The sequence below is a fragment of the Anoplolepis gracilipes genome, chromosome 11 (genome assembly GCF_047496725.1).
Source record: "Anoplolepis gracilipes chromosome 11, ASM4749672v1, whole genome shotgun sequence".
In the NCBI taxonomy this organism is placed as follows: Eukaryota; Metazoa; Arthropoda; class Insecta; order Hymenoptera; family Formicidae; genus Anoplolepis; species Anoplolepis gracilipes.
This window is the reverse complement of record NC_132980.1, coordinates 3,054,713-3,075,632: the sequence shown is the minus strand read 5'-3', so window position 1 is coordinate 3,075,632 and position 20,920 is coordinate 3,054,713. Positions and strand designations below refer to the sequence as shown.

At 34.5% G+C, this 20,920-nt stretch overlaps 1 pseudogene; it reads right to left on the bottom strand.

Moving 5' to 3' along the window:
• Nucleotides 1–761: 761 nt before the first annotated feature.
• LOC140671367 (uncharacterized) lies at nucleotides 762–4,489 on the bottom strand (annotated as a pseudogene).
• Nucleotides 4,490–20,920: the final 16,431 nt, after the last annotated feature.

The following is a 20,920-nucleotide window of genomic DNA, read 5'->3' as shown; positions in this document are numbered from 1 at the left end:
TCCTCTGTCATTTTGAAAATTTTTTGGACATCTTCCACCATCTCGAATTAGTTTTGCAATCGTTTCAGACATTTCGTTTCCGCTCTTACTTTTGAACGATATGGCCCACGCATACTTGCTCAGCACATCGATAACAATGAGTAATTGAAACCTTTGTTGACTCGTTACATAAGGACGCATCTCGACCACGTCCGCCTGCCACAGGTCGTCGTATCCGCGTATTATGATGCGTCTACGCGGAAAATTTCTTCTCGCCGGAGCGTGCAATTCTTCCATGAGCTGTCGCTTTTCAAAGTTATTTTTCTTTTTTTGCATGTTTGATTGTGGCATAATAATGTAAAAGTTCATGTATAATTCTTTATGTATCTTTTCCTGTCAGATGTAGTTTGCACACGTGTCTGAAGCATTTTCTGCATTTCAAGCATCAATATCTGAAGGGTTTGCACGTGCGTTTCGAGCGCAATAATTGTTTCCTCAATTTCTTTCTGCCGATTCCTCAAAAATTTAACACTTATTTCAACGTACCGATTGTTAGCAGCGTTGTTATCATCTTTCGGTTGCACTACACGTCATATCTTGCGCAACCTTGCGTTAAAGCCGGTGCTAGTCAGACACAGAGCGTTATCTCGCACATAATTTCTAGTAATCCGTTCCATTCATAGTATGCCTTATTCGACGTACCAAGCCATACTCCAAATTTATTAATTGGCATTTCAATACAAAATGTATTGACAGAATGACTAGTATCGTCAACATGCAGTTTAATTGATTATAAGACCCGCCTTGCGAAGCTCTTCAATAATTGACAAGATTTCATTGTCACGGGCATTGTTACCTGCTCGACGCGAAGCTTCCAATAGCTGCAAACAATCTACCAATTCGTTGGGATCATTCCAATGCACGTATTCAATTTTATTCTCACTCAGTGTCATAATGCGTGGTAAGTTTATACCTTTTCCAATTTTTCTTTTATAGGAAATAATGAAGCGATTATATATTTATATTTGTATCCTTTGTTACCCAATATTGGATTACACACATTGTTACCATGTCTATGTGCGTTTGTCGCCAGTAATATACTTTTATATTTATGCATATCATTCTCTGTATATACTGCATCGTCGGAAATTCTTTTGAAAATTAATTTGTAGAGACCCGGCGTCCCCGCATATTTTACTCCATCAATGATTATATTATCATTCTTATCCACTTCGAAATATTTATCACCGAGCATCATTCCTTCGTTGGAAAACTTAACACTGTATACGTAATCGATCTCGTTATTTTCATTTTGGTTCAAAATTGCTCCGATATATCTTTGTCTGAGCGGACCAAGATGTTCCCGCAACATATTCCGACTTTCGAATGTTTGTAATTGACGTTGAACCGACGTCACAATCACTTCGAGCGTGTACAGTTTTTATCGAAGTGGATTGTTTCATTCGCTTTGATTGATTTGGTGTAGAAGTTATCAATGAATCGTTTGATCGTTTTCGTCCTCTGTTTGATTTTTTTTCATAAGTCAATGAAATGTTTGATCGTTTCTGCTTTATGCTCTCTTGTTCTTCTCCAGGTATATCAAATGGCTCGACTTTCGACGCATCAGATTCCATATCGATGGTATTCTCAACAATTTGTTTTAGAGGTTCAGTGATTGGCTTAAAATGTCTCTCCAAAGCGACGTCTTCAATTTTACCAGTTTTTGAAGCGCGATATTTTTTGCGAATTGATTCGCTCGTTTTTGCAATCTCTCACAATCTTATTACGTTCATAATCATTGTTGTTTATCATGATGAATATTTTGTAGACGTTGTTAGACTGATGTGAGCGACTAACCGCTCTACGGTATCGCAAATTCATTAAATCCTTTTCTATATCGTCCATTGGTCAGTGAGCTGTCTTTATCAATAACTACGAATCCATACTTGTGCTGCCAACATTTCTGACATAATGCGTGAAAATCGTTGTATGACATGTCAGTATTTACGTGATCATTCTACATATGTTTTAGGTTTGTACTATCCTGTTTAAATAAAATCAGCAGGTTCGCATTGTCGCGTATAAAATGTTTGGGTATCTTGGCATACGTTTGACAAAGATAAAAACAGTCGACGCTCGAGTGTCGACCCATTGCAAAGTACTTTCTTATCGTATTTTGTTTATCGCACGCCACGTCATCAAAGATAAAAATGGAATTCGGAAGCGCCTCGTTTGGAGGAACGACTTCACTATTATTAGAGAATGTGAAATAACCAATTTGTCTATCGGTGTGAATAAATTTTCCAAATATTGATATTTCGATTGTTGAAACGATTTGGAGTACAGGTTCTCAAAGCGAACACCGTACGGACTTTCAGTTAGACTTATCAATACATTAGTCTTACCACAATTCGAAGGGCCGCAAATAATACCGCGTATAGTAATTAGCAACATGTTTCCATGCTTGCGTATTTCTTTTTCAAGCAATAGTCTATTGTAAAAATTTATAACTTGATTATTATCGTCGCTTGCAGCACAAACCGCATTTTGAGAATGAGTCATCGGAGGACCTATTTATAGATGTGCACCGAATCGAAATCGTTCAATATTGAAAATGTTTTTTTATCTGTCGGATGACAGTGATATTCTCGAGCTTACCTCTGAACAGTTGCAATATATATCAAAGATTATTTTATTGAGACAGTTTAACCGCTACGTAGAACGACTGTGGGACAAACTTCCCGAACATATAAATGTTGATTCTGAAGTACGACGGTATTGTAGATGTTTGCGACATTATAATTTACCGTGGCAGCAAACACATATCGACAGTCCAGCACCATTTATAAAAGATTGTTACAAATGTCAGCGAGAATTATAAGAGGTAACAGTCTGTTGAATTGTGCGATAAACGCGCTTCCTATCGAATTGCATATTCTTGGATATCAGTTTTGCGGACCGAGAACTCGTTTAAGGGGGAATCTCTTTTTTTTGGTAAAAAAAAACGACTTTTTTGGGAATTTTTTTTAGCAAAACTATGCGGTGTTTTAATTTCATCTTTTCCGGATGTTTTTATTATATATTTATTTATTTAAAAATATTTTTTTATTAAAAATATCGCCTGTTATTCTTGCTCATTTATGATGCCGCGTGGAGTGCCTTAATCGCTGATTGACACGATATCTATCCTTGAGATCATTTAAAACAAAAAAATTAAACGGTGTTTTTTTCTGTATACGTGTAGTTATCGCCTGAACTAGAAGTAAGCAAAAAAAAATTTTTTTGAGAAAATGGCGACTTGTCAAACTTAAATAATCGATTTTACTCTTAAAATTGGTAATTTATTTTGCAATAAAAAAAAAAGTATATAACGTATCACTTTTTCTTTAGTTCACGCCATAGAGGGATGTTTTCTGAACATACAGTTAAAATTTCAAGTCAATCGATTGAATAGTTTTTTAAAAATCATGTCAACCAGTTGTAAAAAAACCTGTTTCGAGAAAAACGCGTTTAAAGTTTCAAGTTGAGTTTATGAAGATATATCAAGTACTTACAGCTAATCTGCTATACCAGGGCCATACTGTATGCCTTCTTCTTTTTTTCTTTCTCTTTCTTCTTTTCCTTTTGTCAACACAATGAAATCTATTCACATTGAATTGACCACGCAGCAGGGAGTTCAAACAGCTGTTGTCCGCTTCAAAATATATTTGCGCGCCGAGTCGGTTCACGGTTTATAACTTTCACAATTTAATTAATTTCAAATTAAAACTTTACAGAAGTATTTTCAAGACCTTAAACTACAAGATTCCGTAAAAAAAATCGATATTTTTTACCAAAAAAAAGAAATTCCCCCCTTATAAAAACGATTGGCTAGAGGTGCTCGAGGTATCAATCCATTGAACGCCGCGTGTCGCGAGCACAATATAGCTTATTCGCGAAGCAACTATCTCGGCGAACGACACGTTGCGGATCGTATACTAACTGTGAAGGCGCGGGAACGTATTACCGCGAGGGATTCGACTCTTGATGAAAGAGCGGCTGCTACGGCTATTTGGACAACCATGAAGACAAAAACGAAATTTGGTATGGGAATGAAGATAAAAAAATCACAGAAAAAGAAAAAGATATTGAAAAAACGAATACTACCAGTAGCGGAGCGTGGTGGTATTTTACGATTTTACGATTGTTGGGAGTAGTCGGTTCTTTGGCTGGTGAAGCAGCGGAATCGCAAAAGCGGTAAACGATAGCAAGGCCGCGCAACGCCAACTCGAAGAAATGCAACGTCACAATCGTGCTATGGAAGGTCGTGGATTTTATCTTGCTCTGTACAAGCGAGGACGGGGGTTCTCAACGACTGCTAAGAAAAAAAAACGTTAAAAATACCTGTGGGTGTAACAACTAACGTACAATTGGAACAACTTGCAAGACATATGCGTATACCTTTCTTTAGAGGCGTTTTCATGCGCAATAATTTACCGATAAGCGGTGTGCGACGAAACGAGAGCGGCATTGTTAATTTGGACGACGTTAAGGACTATGATATTCAATGGGTAGCATACGCAAAGAGGGGGAATGATGTTATATATTTTGACAGTTTTGGAAATCTTAGACGGCCTGAAGAATTGGTGCAATATTTTTGACAGAATGTAAGAAAAATTGAATACAATCGCGCGTCTTGTCAAAATTATAATCAAAGTATTTGCGGACAATTGTGTCTGCAATTTCTTCAAACGATTAAATTTAAAGCCTAACACTCTACTGTCATGACTCAGTATTTGACATGTCACTGATACTTACGTTGACTGGCAAAAGTAGCGTTCTTGCTGTAAGCCACTTTCCAGCCATAGATTTGAACGATGATGATTACGAACTTGGTTTAACGGATATTAAAACTTATCATACGATACCGAACGTGCATTCCTCGAATAATAAATTTCATTTTGACAACGACGACAAGGAAATTATGATTCCCGAAGGATCGTACGAATTGTATGGTATAAATGAATATCTAACGCATGCAATTTTACAATTCGATTCCCACAACATTGTTAATAACAATAATGAGAAATATCCAATAGTGATTCGCGCTAATCATAATACGTTGAAAAGTGAAATTAAATGCGCATATAGAATAAATTTTAATAAGCCCAACAACATAGAATCGTTGTTGGGATTCTCGAATCGTGTATTGCAACCGCGGAAATGGTACAAATCGGATGTGCCGATAAATATTAAAAACGTAAACATTATTCGTGTAGAATGCAGTGTGACCGCTGGTGCATACAGCAATAGCAAGCGCGTACACACGATACATGAATTTTTTCCAAGCGTACCACCGGGATATAAGATATCGGAAACACTCGCACAAATCATTTATCTACCGATCATAGTGTGAAGCATTACTAATTTAACGATACATGTTGTGGATCAGGAGGGTCGATTGCTCGATTTTTGAGGAGAGGAAATTACCGTACGACGACGTCAAAAATAGTATACTCGTGTTGAACAAAACGGAGCACGCGAGAGACAATATCTTTACGAGGGACAATACTTTTGCGAGGAGGCGAGCGGTGTCTGGTGACTATAATCAGGTGTCTGGTTACGCTGAAAAGAAGCTCAGCGCGTTGAATCGTAAATTTTTAAAGTCTTTGGGATTCGTCGTACGAAATAATTGAAAAAATGATTGACATTTTGAACATTGGAAGCGAACCGATCTTTGACGACCGTATAGTAAAGATTGAAACTCATACATACAATCCATACGCAAATACAACACTTGCATATAGCGATGAGATACGGATACCTATACAGTATCAGGATTTGTACACGTTACCGTGCGAAAGCTTCCTTTACGTCGAGGGAAAATTGACGATAAGGTAAAAGGATGAACTAATGACATTGGGAAATAATTGCGTTGCATTCATGTTTGATGAACTTTGATATGAACTCAACGGTGTGGAAATTGATCGCAACAGAAACGTTGGAATAACTTGCACGATTAAAAACTACATCTTCCTAACACACGAGAAGAGAGAAGTAAAATCTTGCACAATACTGCGTGAAATATAATTGCAAATAATGGTGGTGAAGATTATTTCAATTTTTGCGTGCCGCTGAACATGTTGCTGGGATTTTATGAAGATTATAAGCGCGTTATGATTAACGCTCGTCATGAATTGATTCTAATACGTTCGCACAACGACAACAATTGTCTATTTAGAGCTCAGGCGGCTGAAGCTGAGATTGAATTACTCAAAGTACAATGGCGTATGCCTCACGTAATATTGAATGAAATTAGTAAACTGTCCTTGCTACGAGCGTTGGAGAGCGGTAGATACTTGAACATGAGTTTCCGCTCATAGGATCTATACGAATTTTCTTTGCTACACAGTACGATCAAGCATTCGTGGATTGTGAAAACTGCCTCTCACCTGGAGAAACCGCGATACGTAATCTTTGCACTACAGACTGATAGAAAAAATGTTGCGTCGAAAGATATTACCAAATTCGAGGACTGTAAATTGGCAAACGTTAAACTCTATCTAAACTCTGAATTTTATGCGTATGATGATTTAAATTTGGATTTTTGATAAAAAGAGATACGCTATCTTATTCGACATGTACTCGCGTTTTCGTAAATTTTATGACGGATACAATAATGATAATGCATTATTTACCATGGCAAAAGTTTTAGAGTGCGGTTCTCTCACGGTCATTGACTGCTCGCGACAAAACGAATCTGTTAAAAATGCCATCGTGGACGTAAGGATAGATTTGAACGTTAGCAACACGTACCCGCAAATACTACCGCATATGTTCTCATCTTGCACGATCGCATTGTTGAATATAACCTGTTGACAAATGTTGTCCGCAAAATTACATGAATCAGGAATAATCCTCTCCAACGTTAAAAGATTATAAAACTTGCGATACTCGATGATCGACATTAGTCATCCGTCGTAGTTATCGCCAATATCTTTTCATTATGGTTGTGCCAACGTTTGTGGATCTGCAAGGATTTATCATTGGAGGAAAATTTATCGTGAGAGAAATTGCGTTTCTGACAAAGGAATCTGTACTCTCTCATTATATTTTTACGAGTCTTACACCATTCCGTTTGCTCACAAGATCTGAGAGATCTCAAATTGCATGGTCGATTAAAAAATATTACAATCTGCAATGGGAAGATGGAAACATTCCATACTACATGGCCAAACGTTTAATCACTGATGTCGTGACGTTGAAAGATGTATCTTCTTGAATATATGTTAAGGGACATGAAAAACGAGAATAGTTGGCAAATTTACTGGAAGATGATGCAAGAATCGGCCTTATTATCGAGACATTGGATAACGACTATGAAGACATTCCTTCTTTAAATAAATTAGATGTTACTCTGCGCTGTGATAAACATGTAAGAAATTATGCTTTACAAAATGTATTTAAAATATTGATGGTCGAATCATCATCATAAAGGTTCGATCAATCCATATTTAAAATAAACTATTGTTAAAATACATGTGTTATTATTTTTTTTATAGTTATTATTATTTTATCCTCTCTTTGTAACATGTATTATATTACAGTACATGATGCATTTTACTGTTAGTCAACATTTTTAGCAGGCAATAGACGTGGAATATTTAACATCTTTAAACATGTAGTTGATTTATCGATCAATGACCGATCATGGTTTGTTTGATGTTGATCGATGTTTGTTTGATGTACGATAGTGGTTCAAACATGGTTGGATCGATCTGTAGCAAGTATTATATATCTTAGCCATGTATACATCTGTGTGGTGAATATTACATTTCAATACGTGATGCAGCTGTATCTGGTCTTATATTTAAATTCATGATATTAAAATGTTTATTTGATGTATGACAGTGGTTCAAACATAGTTGGATCGATGTTTCAATCGATGTTGATCAATGTTCAATAGATGTCTGATACTTATTTGATTGTGTCGCTATTTAATTATAATTATCTGTATGAATGCTGTGTGGAGCGGCAGTTCACGTCAGTTTTTAATTTTTTATCAGCTGTGAAGAGTAAGCATTCGTACTAACTCTTATGTCATGCACATTCGCTACTCTTTTTTACCGAGACGTTACCTAGCCCTTGTTGGAGCTATCATAGTGTCTGACTGTGGTCCAGTGAAGTGACGTGATTAAACAATTTAAAACATGTCAAGAATAATGTCTTTTCTCGACGCTGTTTTCGAGACAAGATACCGTCGCCTGGGACTTTGCTGGGTGAGAAATTTGGCTCGTGTCCTGTTCCAGGCGTTACTGGACGTCTTATTCAACGATGTAAGTAGTTTTTATTATTTTTATACGTTTTATCTTTTATTTATAATATATTTATACGCTTTTATCTTTCACAGCCATACCAATATCGTCATCATCACATCCTAATCGACGGGGTAAGTAGTTTTTATTATAAAATCCCGGCGGTTGTGATAACATTGATAATGCTGTAAAAGATAAAAGCATATAAATATATTATAAATAATATGCTTTTATCTTTTACAGCATTATCAATGTTATCACAACCTCATCCCGGGGTACATCAATATCGCGCACATGAAGGAGGTGCGCGGGGTGCGGGCCTATTGCCGCGATTGTGAAGAATGGGAGGATTTATGGGGCGAAAGCCCCATAGCTCGCGCCGTGGATGAGTTTTACTCGTACATATACAGGGATGTGTTTTACTTCCGCAGGTTATTCGAGGAGGAGCCCTAGTGTAAATATCTCCATATAATATGTCCAAATTTTTATAAAATATATTTAATACTAGTAAAAATTGTGTTTTTTCTGTTTTAGAGTCAGTGTCCGCTTTTCCTTCCCCACATTTTTTGTATTAGATTTTAGATTTTTATTATATATTTTTAGATTCAGTATTATATTTTATATTTGTTCGAAATTGACGAGCAATATAGACAGCATAGTCAACAACTAATAACTGTCGGACATATATAGTTTGCTTGAGCCTCCTGTAGGTTGGGTAGAAGGCGTTAACAACGCAGAGACGAGAGCGTGTGTGTGCTCGAACGAGACAAGAACAGTAGTAGAGTGAGAGTAACGGTCATGTTACAGTTGATATTCACAAACTAATACGAAATGTTGTAGAATAAGACGAACATACAGGTGCAAAGTTTGATTTGCGTATATCACACTGAACGAAGATTCACTTGAGGAATCTTACGCATCACCGTCACGTAAAAACTCGGATCGTGACACGGGTGATATTACATTCGAGACGATTGTGCGCAATCAGGCCATAACAGATCCTTTCGCGAAAGTTCTAAAGGCGTCAACGGCCGAACCTGTGTCCAAGGAGTGCTGCAGAGCATTAGCCTGAAGACTATCCTTACTTCTGTAAGTCTAGGGGGTACAAAGGTACCGACCCAATTCTCTATCTTATTTTCTTAAAATAATAAACGAAGAGAAAGAGAGAAAACAACGCATTATTAGAAACTTGATGATAAGTCTGTTCTACCCATAAGTTTTATTTGTATGTGTGCAGCAAGGATTGTACTCTTTAATTGCTTTGTATAAAACTCAATTAATTTTTGTTACGGATAATCAAAAATATGTTCCTTCTCTATAAAATAACGATCTAATTTAATGTTATTATTGTTTGCGAAATAAGAATGAGTTGTTAGAAGAGAATTCTCGATTCCTTTTAATTATTAATTTATGTTAAGATTCTCATATCTATAATAAAGCTTTTAGTTAGATTTACTGTACAATAATTTGTTATAGTTAAATATATGTTTATTCGACTTATATTTATTAATTTTACTATACTAAAATTATTCATTCTATTTGAGTTACAAAATATATCTTAATTTCAATAGTCAAATATATCGTTCATTGTATATCAAGTTATTATTTACTTTATTTATTCTATTCCTTTTAAACATAAAACATTGGTCCTTCGAGCCGGATTGAGTTATCGACAATATGAGATTAAGTCACATTTATAATCATATCGAGCTACAATTTGAGCTCGCTGATATTATTGCTCAGTCGTATGACAATTTTGTTAAAAATGGATTAAATAATGTTTCAACTCAGAGAGTGCATGCTCCCCTCTCTACACTAAAGGATGATTGGGAACGGTTTTCCCTCGAGCATAAAGCTAATAATTAATATTGCGCTCAACGAATTGAAAATTGAAGAAAAGCTTGAATTGCATGCTCATTCTTATTTTACAAAAAATCTCTTCGCAACAACCCTTGAACAATATGTTGAAAATGTTGAAAAATTGAATTCTCTGACTGAACATGAGCAATTAAGTATTACAAGCACATCTTCTCAATCAGTAGCTGTAGCTTCTTCCGGACTCTCAGTCTTTTACCATCATGCGCGGCTTCCAAGAATCGATTTACCAAAATTTAACGGTACGCCTTCGGAGTAGCTATCATTTAAAGATTTATTCAATTTGCTTGTAAGATTGAATTCTACCTTAACATCCGTATAAAAACTACATTATTTGAAAACCAGCTTAACTGGTTCTGCGGCTTCTTTACTAAAAAAATACGATGTTGTTTGTGGATAATTTTCAACAATCGTGGGTAGCATTAATATCGTTTTATGAAAATAAACGTTTATTGGTAACGCCGCATAAAATTCATTGCTTTTTCTTAAATGAATTAATAAGGAATCTGCCGTTGAATTGGAGAAACTGTATATCCACATAATGGAAATCTACCGAACATTAGAAAATCTACAACATCCTGTATTGACATGGGACGACTTTTTGGTCCTTCTAACTGTACAGAAATTAGATCCTGAATCGGTTAAGGTTTGAGAGCAACATCTTGGCTCTTCCAAAGAATTGCCTACTTGGACTCAGCTTCAGGAGTTCTTTGTTTCACGTCTACTGTCGTTGCAGGCTTACGAAAAGTCTCATCCTTGTAAATCTTTTGGTCTAACGTCTCAAAATCCTATAAAAGCACATTATCAAGGTACTACGAAGTACAGTAAATCGAACAATGCTAGATCGTACTCAATTTGTAGTAAAAATCATTTTACTGTCAGCTGCCTCCAATATGTTAATAAGACATTAATTCAACTGGCTTTAATTCGAAAACTAAGGTTATGTTTTAACTGCCTTCGGAAGCATCTTGTGAGTCAGTGTACTTCATCCAATTGTTGTCAAAAGTGTGCAGCGAAGCACCATACTACCATCCATAACAAGAAAGATCAGGATGTCAATCCAACAAATAAATCGAAGGACAACAAAAAAGATAACACCGCTACGACTGCGGAAACTTCCAAAGCCACATGCATATGCAAAAGAACAATACTCTTCGAATGTATTACTTGCAACCGCTATCGTTAAGATAATGTCCCCTAACGAAGAAATAATAGAAGCACGTGCTCTTATAGATCAAGGATCTGAAGTTTCCTTGATTACCGAACGATTAGTGCAAATACTATGTTTATCCAGAAAATCATCATCCATTCCATTAATAGGCATCGGAGGTCAACAGACTAGTAAGACTAAGGGTATTACGTCCTTTATCTTATTTTCACACTTTGAATCAACGTTTAAATGTGTAGTTCAAGCTCACATTTTACAAAGTTAACAGGTTCCCTCCTTTCAGTTTTGATAGAACATACTTGGAATCATTTGGATAATTTGATATTAGTTGATCCTCTGTATCTTAAACAAAGGCCCATAAACTTGATATTAGGAAGTGACGTTTATTATCAAATAATAGAACAAGACATTATCAAAGGAGTTTCCCCGATCGCTCAACTTACCAAATTAAGATGGATTATATCGGGACCTTCAAACGCAAATAGTTCCATTAAAATGGCTTCCGGCTTCTATGTACATATTGAAGATGATCTTTATAAATTGTTAAGAAAGTTTTTGAGAAGTAGAACAAATAGCTACATCTTCAACAACACTGCTAACAAAGGAGGAATTGTCCTACGACAATCATTTTAAAGATACACATTCACGTGACGAAAATGGAAAATATGTAGTTGAACTGCCTAATCAATGTGTTGAACTGTTGGGAGATTCAAAAATAAAAGCATATCGCTTAGTTAATCGACTATTTCACAAGTTTCAGAAAGATGCAACATATGTTCAGTATTACTCATTGTCAGATTTTATTAAGGAATATGAAGCCTTAGATCATATGCGTCTAGTATCGGATACTCAACCTGAACCTAAACACGCATTTTATCTGCCACATCACGGTGTAGTACGAGAACAAAGTACAACAAAAGTACGAGTCGTATTTATTGGTTCTAACCCCACGACGTCTGGGTATTCATTAAATGATATTTTACATACTGGAGAGAAACTTTAAAAAGATTTATTCGATGTACTTATATGGTTCAGGCTCTTTAAATATGTGTTCTTCTCTAATATAGAGAAAATATTCAGGCAAATTAAAGTACATCCAAATCATTGAAAATTTAAAAGGATACTGTGGATTGATGAGGAAAAACGAGTTCGTACATGCGAATTAAAAACTGTCACTTATGGGCTAGTTTGCTCTCCGTATTTAGCTCTACGCGTCTTATCACAACTAATAGAAGATGAAGAATCTAGATTTCCATTAGCGGTATCAACTCTGCAAAAAGGACGTTACGATATTTTTGGCGGAGCTGATTTAATCACTGAAGCTCAACAAAAGGTCGACCAACTAGATAAACTTTTCACGGTGCGCGGCTTTAAATTACGAAAATGGATTAGTAATCATCCAGACGTTCTTCAATCTATTTCCATCAAAGATCAAATTACTTCATCTGTTGTAAATATTGATGAAAACATGGTATACTCTAGGTTTATGTTGGCAGCCATCTGTCGATACCTTTCGGTTTACAGTAAAACCCTTTACCTTTTTTTTTCACCCAGGGGAAATTTCCAAGGAGATTCCCAGTGTTCGCGGGGACGGTACACTGGGTTATGTGGGTTTTAGGGGCGCTTAGATATTGTGCGCGCCCCCGACTCACTAAGTCGATCACTCACTATCCCTGCAGTGGTTTGGCCCGGGCTTTTTCTCGAGACCCTCCGGGAACGTGCATTTGCATTACTTCCGGAGGGTTCTTAGCCTATGTCTGCCCGTGGAGTCTACGTCCGGCTGATGTGTCCGGACGCGACCCCATTCCTCCCCCATGTGTAGCGGAGGGAGGAGGCCTTCCTGTCGTTAATCGTAGCGCAGAGAGGGGGTCACACTCCCTCGGGAGGGAAAGAGATACTCCCTCAGGAGAGAACGAGGGCTCGAATTTTCCGCTCGAACCCCTGTTCTTATGCCCAAGTCCCAACACTAGGTTGAGAGGGCGGTCTCATCTATCTGCGGCGGCGGCGGAATCTACGACGGATTCTTAGAATTCTTCCTTGCCGCGGTTGTCGTCTGTGTCGTCGCTGTCGCTGCTCAAAGCAGCTTCTCTCTCCCTCTCGACCACCTCCTTCTGCGTCATTACAGATTTGCAGAAGGAGGTGACCGCTGCCCAGGCTTCGTCGCTCTCGACCATACGAGAGACGACGGCCGAGAGCGACAAGTCCATCCCGATAATGTCTTGAAGGACACGGCGCTCTCTAGCCCACGCTGGACAATATTCCAGCGTGTGCTGTGTCTATTTGATTCGTTAGGATTTCTGTCTCCAATCATTGTAACAGCCAAGATCATCATTCAAGAGCTATGGTCCATTAAGTTGGATTGCGACGATTCACTGCCGGAAGAGATAACTAAAAAAATGGCTTAATTTTATCGAAAATTTACAAGAAATGTCAAAGCTTTCAGTTCCCCGATGGACAGAATATACTTCATACTGCCAATTTGAAATTCATGGATTTTGTAATGCATCGCAAAAGGCCATGGCTGCGATCATTTACCTAAGAGTAACACATGAAGACGGAAGCATTACTTCAAATATTTTAGCTTCAAAAACAAAAGTTGGTCCTTTAAAAAAGATGACCATTCGTCGCTTGGAATTATCTGAAGCCTTTTAACCCACCTTTTAATCAAACGTGTGGTTCAAATACTAAAAATCTTAGAGTTTAAGAACTTACCTTTCTCTACTTATGGACTGATTCTTCAATAACTTACACGTGACTAAATAATCATCCCGTTGGAAGGAATTTATACAAAACAGAGTGTACTATATATAAAACAGTTACCGCAAGCAAAATGGCGATTCGTCAAGGGAACGGAGAACTCCGCTAATTTAGCAACAAGAGGGTTAACTCCGATACAATTATATCTTCTAACTGTTTGGTGGCAAGGACCCCATTGATTATCCCAATCATCTGACTCTTAGCCTAGCACAAGTTTTTCCCAGCCCATTCAAAAGGATCTCGAAGAACGAATGAAACAGGTCAATATGGTTATATATTCACCAAAACAATGAGATCTATTGGATAGATATTCCAATCTGACAAAACTATTCCGCATCACCGCGTTATGTCAAAGAGCAGCTCTTAAATTTAAGAAAGATACAAGTACAGTCTCTGGCCCACTCACTGTTGATGAATTAGAAAAATCAACTCATTTCTGGGTTAAGAGGATACAACAACAATACTTTTCTCACGAACTAGATATTCTTCATAAAGATTAACTCTTACCTAAATCAAGCTCTCTACTTCGTCTCACACCATTTATTGACTCTGTAGGACTACTTCGTGGCTGATTAGGGAATTCACTGATTACATTTGCTGAACAGCATCCGTTATTCTTACCCAAGAGTTCTACATTTACCAACCTACTTATTTCCCATACTCATTTACGTACCTTCCATGGTGGTACTCAAAGCACATTGGCATACCTCCGAAACACCTACTAGATAATAGGAGGGAGAACTACAGTGAGAGCTTTTATCCTTATTAAAAATTATTAGAATTATTATAATGAAAATAATAAATGCATTATTTCTACATTATGTTGTAATAAAATACATGTTATATGATATATTTAACAGATGCAAATTGTGGATAGCAGTATGTAACAAGAAAGAATTATATAGCAAGGATCCTGTTACGCTATATAATAATTATAGAATATGCAAGAAACATTTTAATAATAAAATGTTTTTGAATTTTGAAAAAACAAGAGCCACACGCTATTCCATCGTCAAATGATAATATTAGTACATATATATCAATTATTCTATTATTCTTAGTATTATTTTAATATAAATCTTTTATAATATTTTTGATTTTTATATTCTATTTTTTAAAAATATTATTAATTATAATTAATACATATATGTATTCATTTAAATATATTTATTTAAATATTATTAAATTTATTAGATGATACAGTACATATTGAATCAACACATGCAAATACATCAACGAGTACAAATACAAATATTATGATTTCTTTGGAAGATCAATTATTAGACAAAGAAAAAGACCAGTCTTTAGGTATGTTCATATATAAAAACATTTATTATTACAATTATAAAAATAATAAATAATAACAGTAACAATAAATTACAATAAATTAGCAATAATAAATAATAACAAGAATAGTAATAAATCATTAACAATAAGAATAAAAATAAATAATTTACAATAATTTGCTTTTTTTCTTTAAATATAATAACAATTGTGGGCGCTTCGCTTATACGGGGACCTCGCTTGATCCTGGTTGCGCAGAAGAAAGGTATGAAGGTTGTAGTAGCCGGTGTTGTTTGTTATAGTAGTCAAGTTTATTTACATCTATTTACAGTATTATTTGGCCCGTACGGGCCAGTGGAGGCTTGTGTGCAAGCCTTTACAAGGTACGCTCGCGGCAGGTGATGCGCGGTTTGGTCTTTGTGTATCTCAGGGGCCCCCAGCGATCTAGACGATTGTTATTTTCGTCTACTGGCTCCTTTGATGGCGTTGGAGCTATCGGCTGGGTACCTACAATAGCGTACGTCGTCTCCCAGTCGTTCGCGTACTGGGTGCCGGTAGTTTTGCTTCTGTGGTCGTGCTGCACTCCTCTCTCTGTGGTGTCCGGTCCGACTTGGATACCCCGGCTAGTTGCGCTGTACGTTGTCTGAGTGACCTTGTACTCTGCGGTTTCCCTGGTGACGGTGGCAGCGGCGATAACAGCTGCGGGTATTCCCCTTGGTAGGAAGGAGATGTGTAGCGTATTCGGACGTCCCACTGGTGTAGCAAGGTCCTCGGTGCTCTGGTCCTCGGCTTGTGTGGCAGCTCGATCTCCACTAGTCTCCACGGCAGGAGGTGAGAGGTGAATCCCACTCTCCTCGGTGGCTGTGGTCTTTGATCGTCCGGCGTTTCTTGCTGTCTCCTCGGGAGCCCAGGCGATCGGGGAGCGGACGTGGAATCCTGCTCGGCCTGTCCGTCAGCTCGTGTGCTAGATGTAGAGCGTCCTCGCCAAGTACTCGTGTTCGCTGCTCGTGGAGCTCTGCTTGCGTGTGCTCGGCGCGCGGCTTATATACCCCTGGACGCGGAACTCGCGAGGATCGTGCTCCGTGCTTGCGCCATATAGCGGCGCGCTTCGGAGTTGTACTGCATGCGCGCGTGGGCCGTGTAATGCTAGTTGCGCGTCTTTAGGTGTGGTGACATTGTCGCCACAACAATAATAATAATATTAACAATAACAAAAATAATAATAATAATAACAATGATAAAAATAACAATATTAATAATAATAAATATTCGCAAAGTACACTAAATTACATTAATATTTAGAAAAAACAAAAAAAGATGTAAACGTACAAACACCATTGATGTTATCAGCAACATCACCCAGGGAATTTAAAATTCGAAATAAATTAAGGCAAACTGAAAGAAAAGTAAAAAAATGGAATTGATATTGAAGAAGAAAGAAAATCCGGAAATAAATATAAATTTATTAGACATAGCAATAGATAAATTTTTTCTACCAACAACAGCAAATTTTATAAAAGAACAAGCACGTTTATTTAAAGTAAATACCAAAGGCAGAAGATATAGTGATGTTTTGAAACAACAATGTTTGTCGTTATATTTCTCTAGTCCTAAAGCTTATAAAACGGTTTCAAAATTATTTTACTTGCCTCATCCCGCAACGTTAAAACGATTTACTCGTACCTTTTATCTACCTCCAGATATTCAAAATATAGCATCAAATACTAAAAATTAAAACTGAAACATTAAATGAAATTGATAAATATTGTACTTTATGTATGGATGAAATGTCTTTAAAAGCACATTTATTTTATAATTCAACGAGAGACAAAGTTATAGGTTTTGAAGATTTGGGGGTAGATAATAGGTCTGAAAAATGTTTGCCTGCATGTAGTGTTGCTATAATGTTAGTCAGAGGCATATGCCAATCTTGGAAACAACCATTAGCATATTTTTTTTCAAATTCAACTATTAGTAGTTCTAATTTATTAAATATTTTGCAGCTATAACTGGTTTAAGAAATATTGGTTTAAAAGTTTTATGTGTTACCTCAGATGGGTTCCAATTTTATAAAGCTGTCTGAATTACTACATATCAATATTGAAAAACAGTACTTTGAAAATAATAATAAAAAAATATATTTTATATATTTGATGTACCACACTTAATAAAAGCAATAAGAAACATTTTATTACTACATAGTTATGTAGATGGTGACAAAGTTACATCGTGGCAATATATAATAGATTTGTACAACGCTGATAAAAATCAACAATATCGTCTTGCTCCTAAGTTAACAGAGGCACATGTCAATCATAATAATTTCCAAAAAATGAAAGTTAAACTTGCTACTCAGGTTTTAAGTGCCACTGTTTCAGCTGCTTTTAATACATACATAAGTTTAGGCGTATTACCTCTCAAAGCTACATTTACAGCAGAGTTTATAGAACGTTTTAACAAATTGTTTGATATTTTAAATTCCTCTACACTTTATAATAGTAATCCTAACAAAAAAGCATTCACAAATTCAAATGAACAAAAGATTTTTTTAAATGATACATTATCTTTTTTGCAACGTATAAAAGTTATTACTAAAACTGGAAAAGATATCACACATTCAATCAAATCTATTAAATGTTGGATGATTACTATTAAATCGTTGCTTCAATTATGGGAAGAATTAGAAAAATCTCAGAGTAATATAAAATTTTTGTTTAAAGACGTTTAAATCAAGACGCATTAGAGAATTTCTTTGGCGCTGTGCGTAATCAACATGGTAATGCATTTAATCCTACTTCAATACAATTTTATTACTCGTTTAAAAAATTATTTTGTATAAATTATTGTCAAGTTAACACAGGAAATTGTGAAATAGATACAGATGAAATGTTAGTTAAATGTTCAAATTTTCATAAAACAGATATGTTAGAAATTCAGACAGCTAATAATAACGCTTTTGTTAATATGGAAATAGATAATTATGAATACCGTAATATGGCAATAACTGAAGAAAATGCATTCAGGTATATTTGTGGGTATTTATTAAAACGTTGTTTTATAAAGCATATATGCAAAACATGTAAATTACTTTTATAGGAAAATAGTGATTTAGACAATTCAAAATTATATAGTTACTTCAGAGCATATGACAATACAGAAAATACATTTGGCCGTTTGCATATTCCAAGTTCTCTCTTTCTGCAGTATATTAAAGAAATGTATACAAAATTTTTTGAAAATTTTTTTATTATAAAACAATCTAATGTAGTGCAAAAGTTTATAATCATTTTATCAAAAATAGAATTTTCTCATTCATGTTTTAATTTTCCAAAAAATTATTTAATTAAATTTTATATTAGAGTTTGTTTATTTTATACTTTAAAATTTACCAACCGAGACTTTAAAGAACAAAAAAAAACATAATAAAAAAATAAGAATTTTGCAAAATAAATAAAATATAGTAGTGCAATATTTAATTTATGGTTATGTTTATTTTATTTATGTTTTATGCATCATTTCCATTTTATTTCCATTTAACAAAAGCTTTCTTAACTAATTATCTATGAATAAATGTATATATTATGCCTGTATACAAATGTATGTCTATATTTACTAATATATATTAGTATGAATGTATATTTACGAATGTATATTATCTATAAGTAATAATATATAAATGTAAATAAATGTAAATAAATGTAAATATATAAATACGTAAATAATTTACATAATTAACTATATGCATGTTGACTGAACGATAAGTAATATAAGAAATCTATATATTTTTAATCGCTTGTATTTTCAATTTATGAACTTAATAAAATTCTACTTAATTATTAATTTTATTTAATCTACTACTTATTTAATATTATTTAATCTATTTAATTCTATTTAACTTTATTCAAATAATCAGTCCGTTTTTTTTCACTCGCTTTTACGACTCTGCACTTTTTCTTTGCGCACTGACTTGATCGCAAACATAAAGAAATTTTTCCTTACGTCCATGCCATCCAGAGATCTAGTCCAGCACTAAATCGTTTCTGTTTCAAAGATATTAAAATTATCAAAATTACACGCATACTTCTAAAAGAGTTTCGAGCTTCATGTTCAACAGGTATACATCGAAGGAATCTTCATCCGCTGCGAGAAATTCATCACTCGCATTGATCGTCAAGTAAGAGAATTGTACATTTTACACTTGTTGATTTTAACATTTTACATTTTTTATTCAAATCGAAATCACAGTATATCTACTTTTTACTGTTGAAATATACAGTCGTTTTTAATTCAATCATCAATTTATTACTTTCTCCTTACGCACTGGTAAAGAGCTATCACAGATACAGGTGGACCAGCACACCGCGGCACGTGAATGTACACTGCGCGATAATGATTTATTCCCTGACTTCTCCCGCGGGGCAAAAGGAATGTTGAGGAATGTCAATAATATTTACTTAAAATACTAAAGCTAAACGGCAGAATGTATATATATATATATATATATATATATATATACATTCCAAACTTTATTAATATGGTTCTCATACATACACACATTTGTTATAGTAAGTAACAATGAGAACAATTCATCAGTCTGCAGTAAATAATAACAAAATTCAAATACATAAATTTAAATAAAAATATAAAATTATAAAATTATAAAATATAAAAATATAAAATTTAAATAAATAAATAAATAGTAAAAGCATTTTACAAAATATACACACATATAACAACGATATATAACAATATCAATATATATATATATATATTAATAAATATAAATAAATGAAAAATAAAAATAAAAACAATAAATAGAATAAGTGTATATATACAATTATTATATATATTTTTTTCACAAATTAATTATATTTAATTAATTACTTTATATTTTAATTATAAAGATAAAAATAAAATATAGATAGATAAATATATATAGATTTAAGTATAAGAATCTTAGTTGATAAAAAACGTTAAATCAAATCTTACAACTACTTAGACGACATTAGATAATTCTTATTTTAAGAAAACTCACTTGATTTAACAATAATAACATCAGCTTATTGTTAGCGACTAATATAATGTTAATTTAATAATAAAGTTAATTTAATAATCATTTATGAAAAAATAAGATCATCGCACTAATCTACATATATAATGTGTTATAATATTAATTAAATAAAAATCAATTTCAATGATAGTAAAACAAATGATTAAAGTAAAACTAAACAAATATAATCTATATATTTATAAAAATAATTTCTTGCTTGCGTGATTTAAATTAAACAATATTTTATAATACAATATAATAAAATTATATATTTTCTCACCTCAACAATTTTTGTATAAATAGTAGTCAGTTAGGATATTTTCATCAAAATATCCAAATACAGCGCAAGTGGCTGTAACCTGAGCAGAAAGATAATCTGCCATACTCAATAAATATTATGTAGAATATATATGTATATATATATATATATATATATTAGGAGTATTAGGATATATATATATATATATATATATATATATATATATATATCCTAATACTCCTAATATATATCCT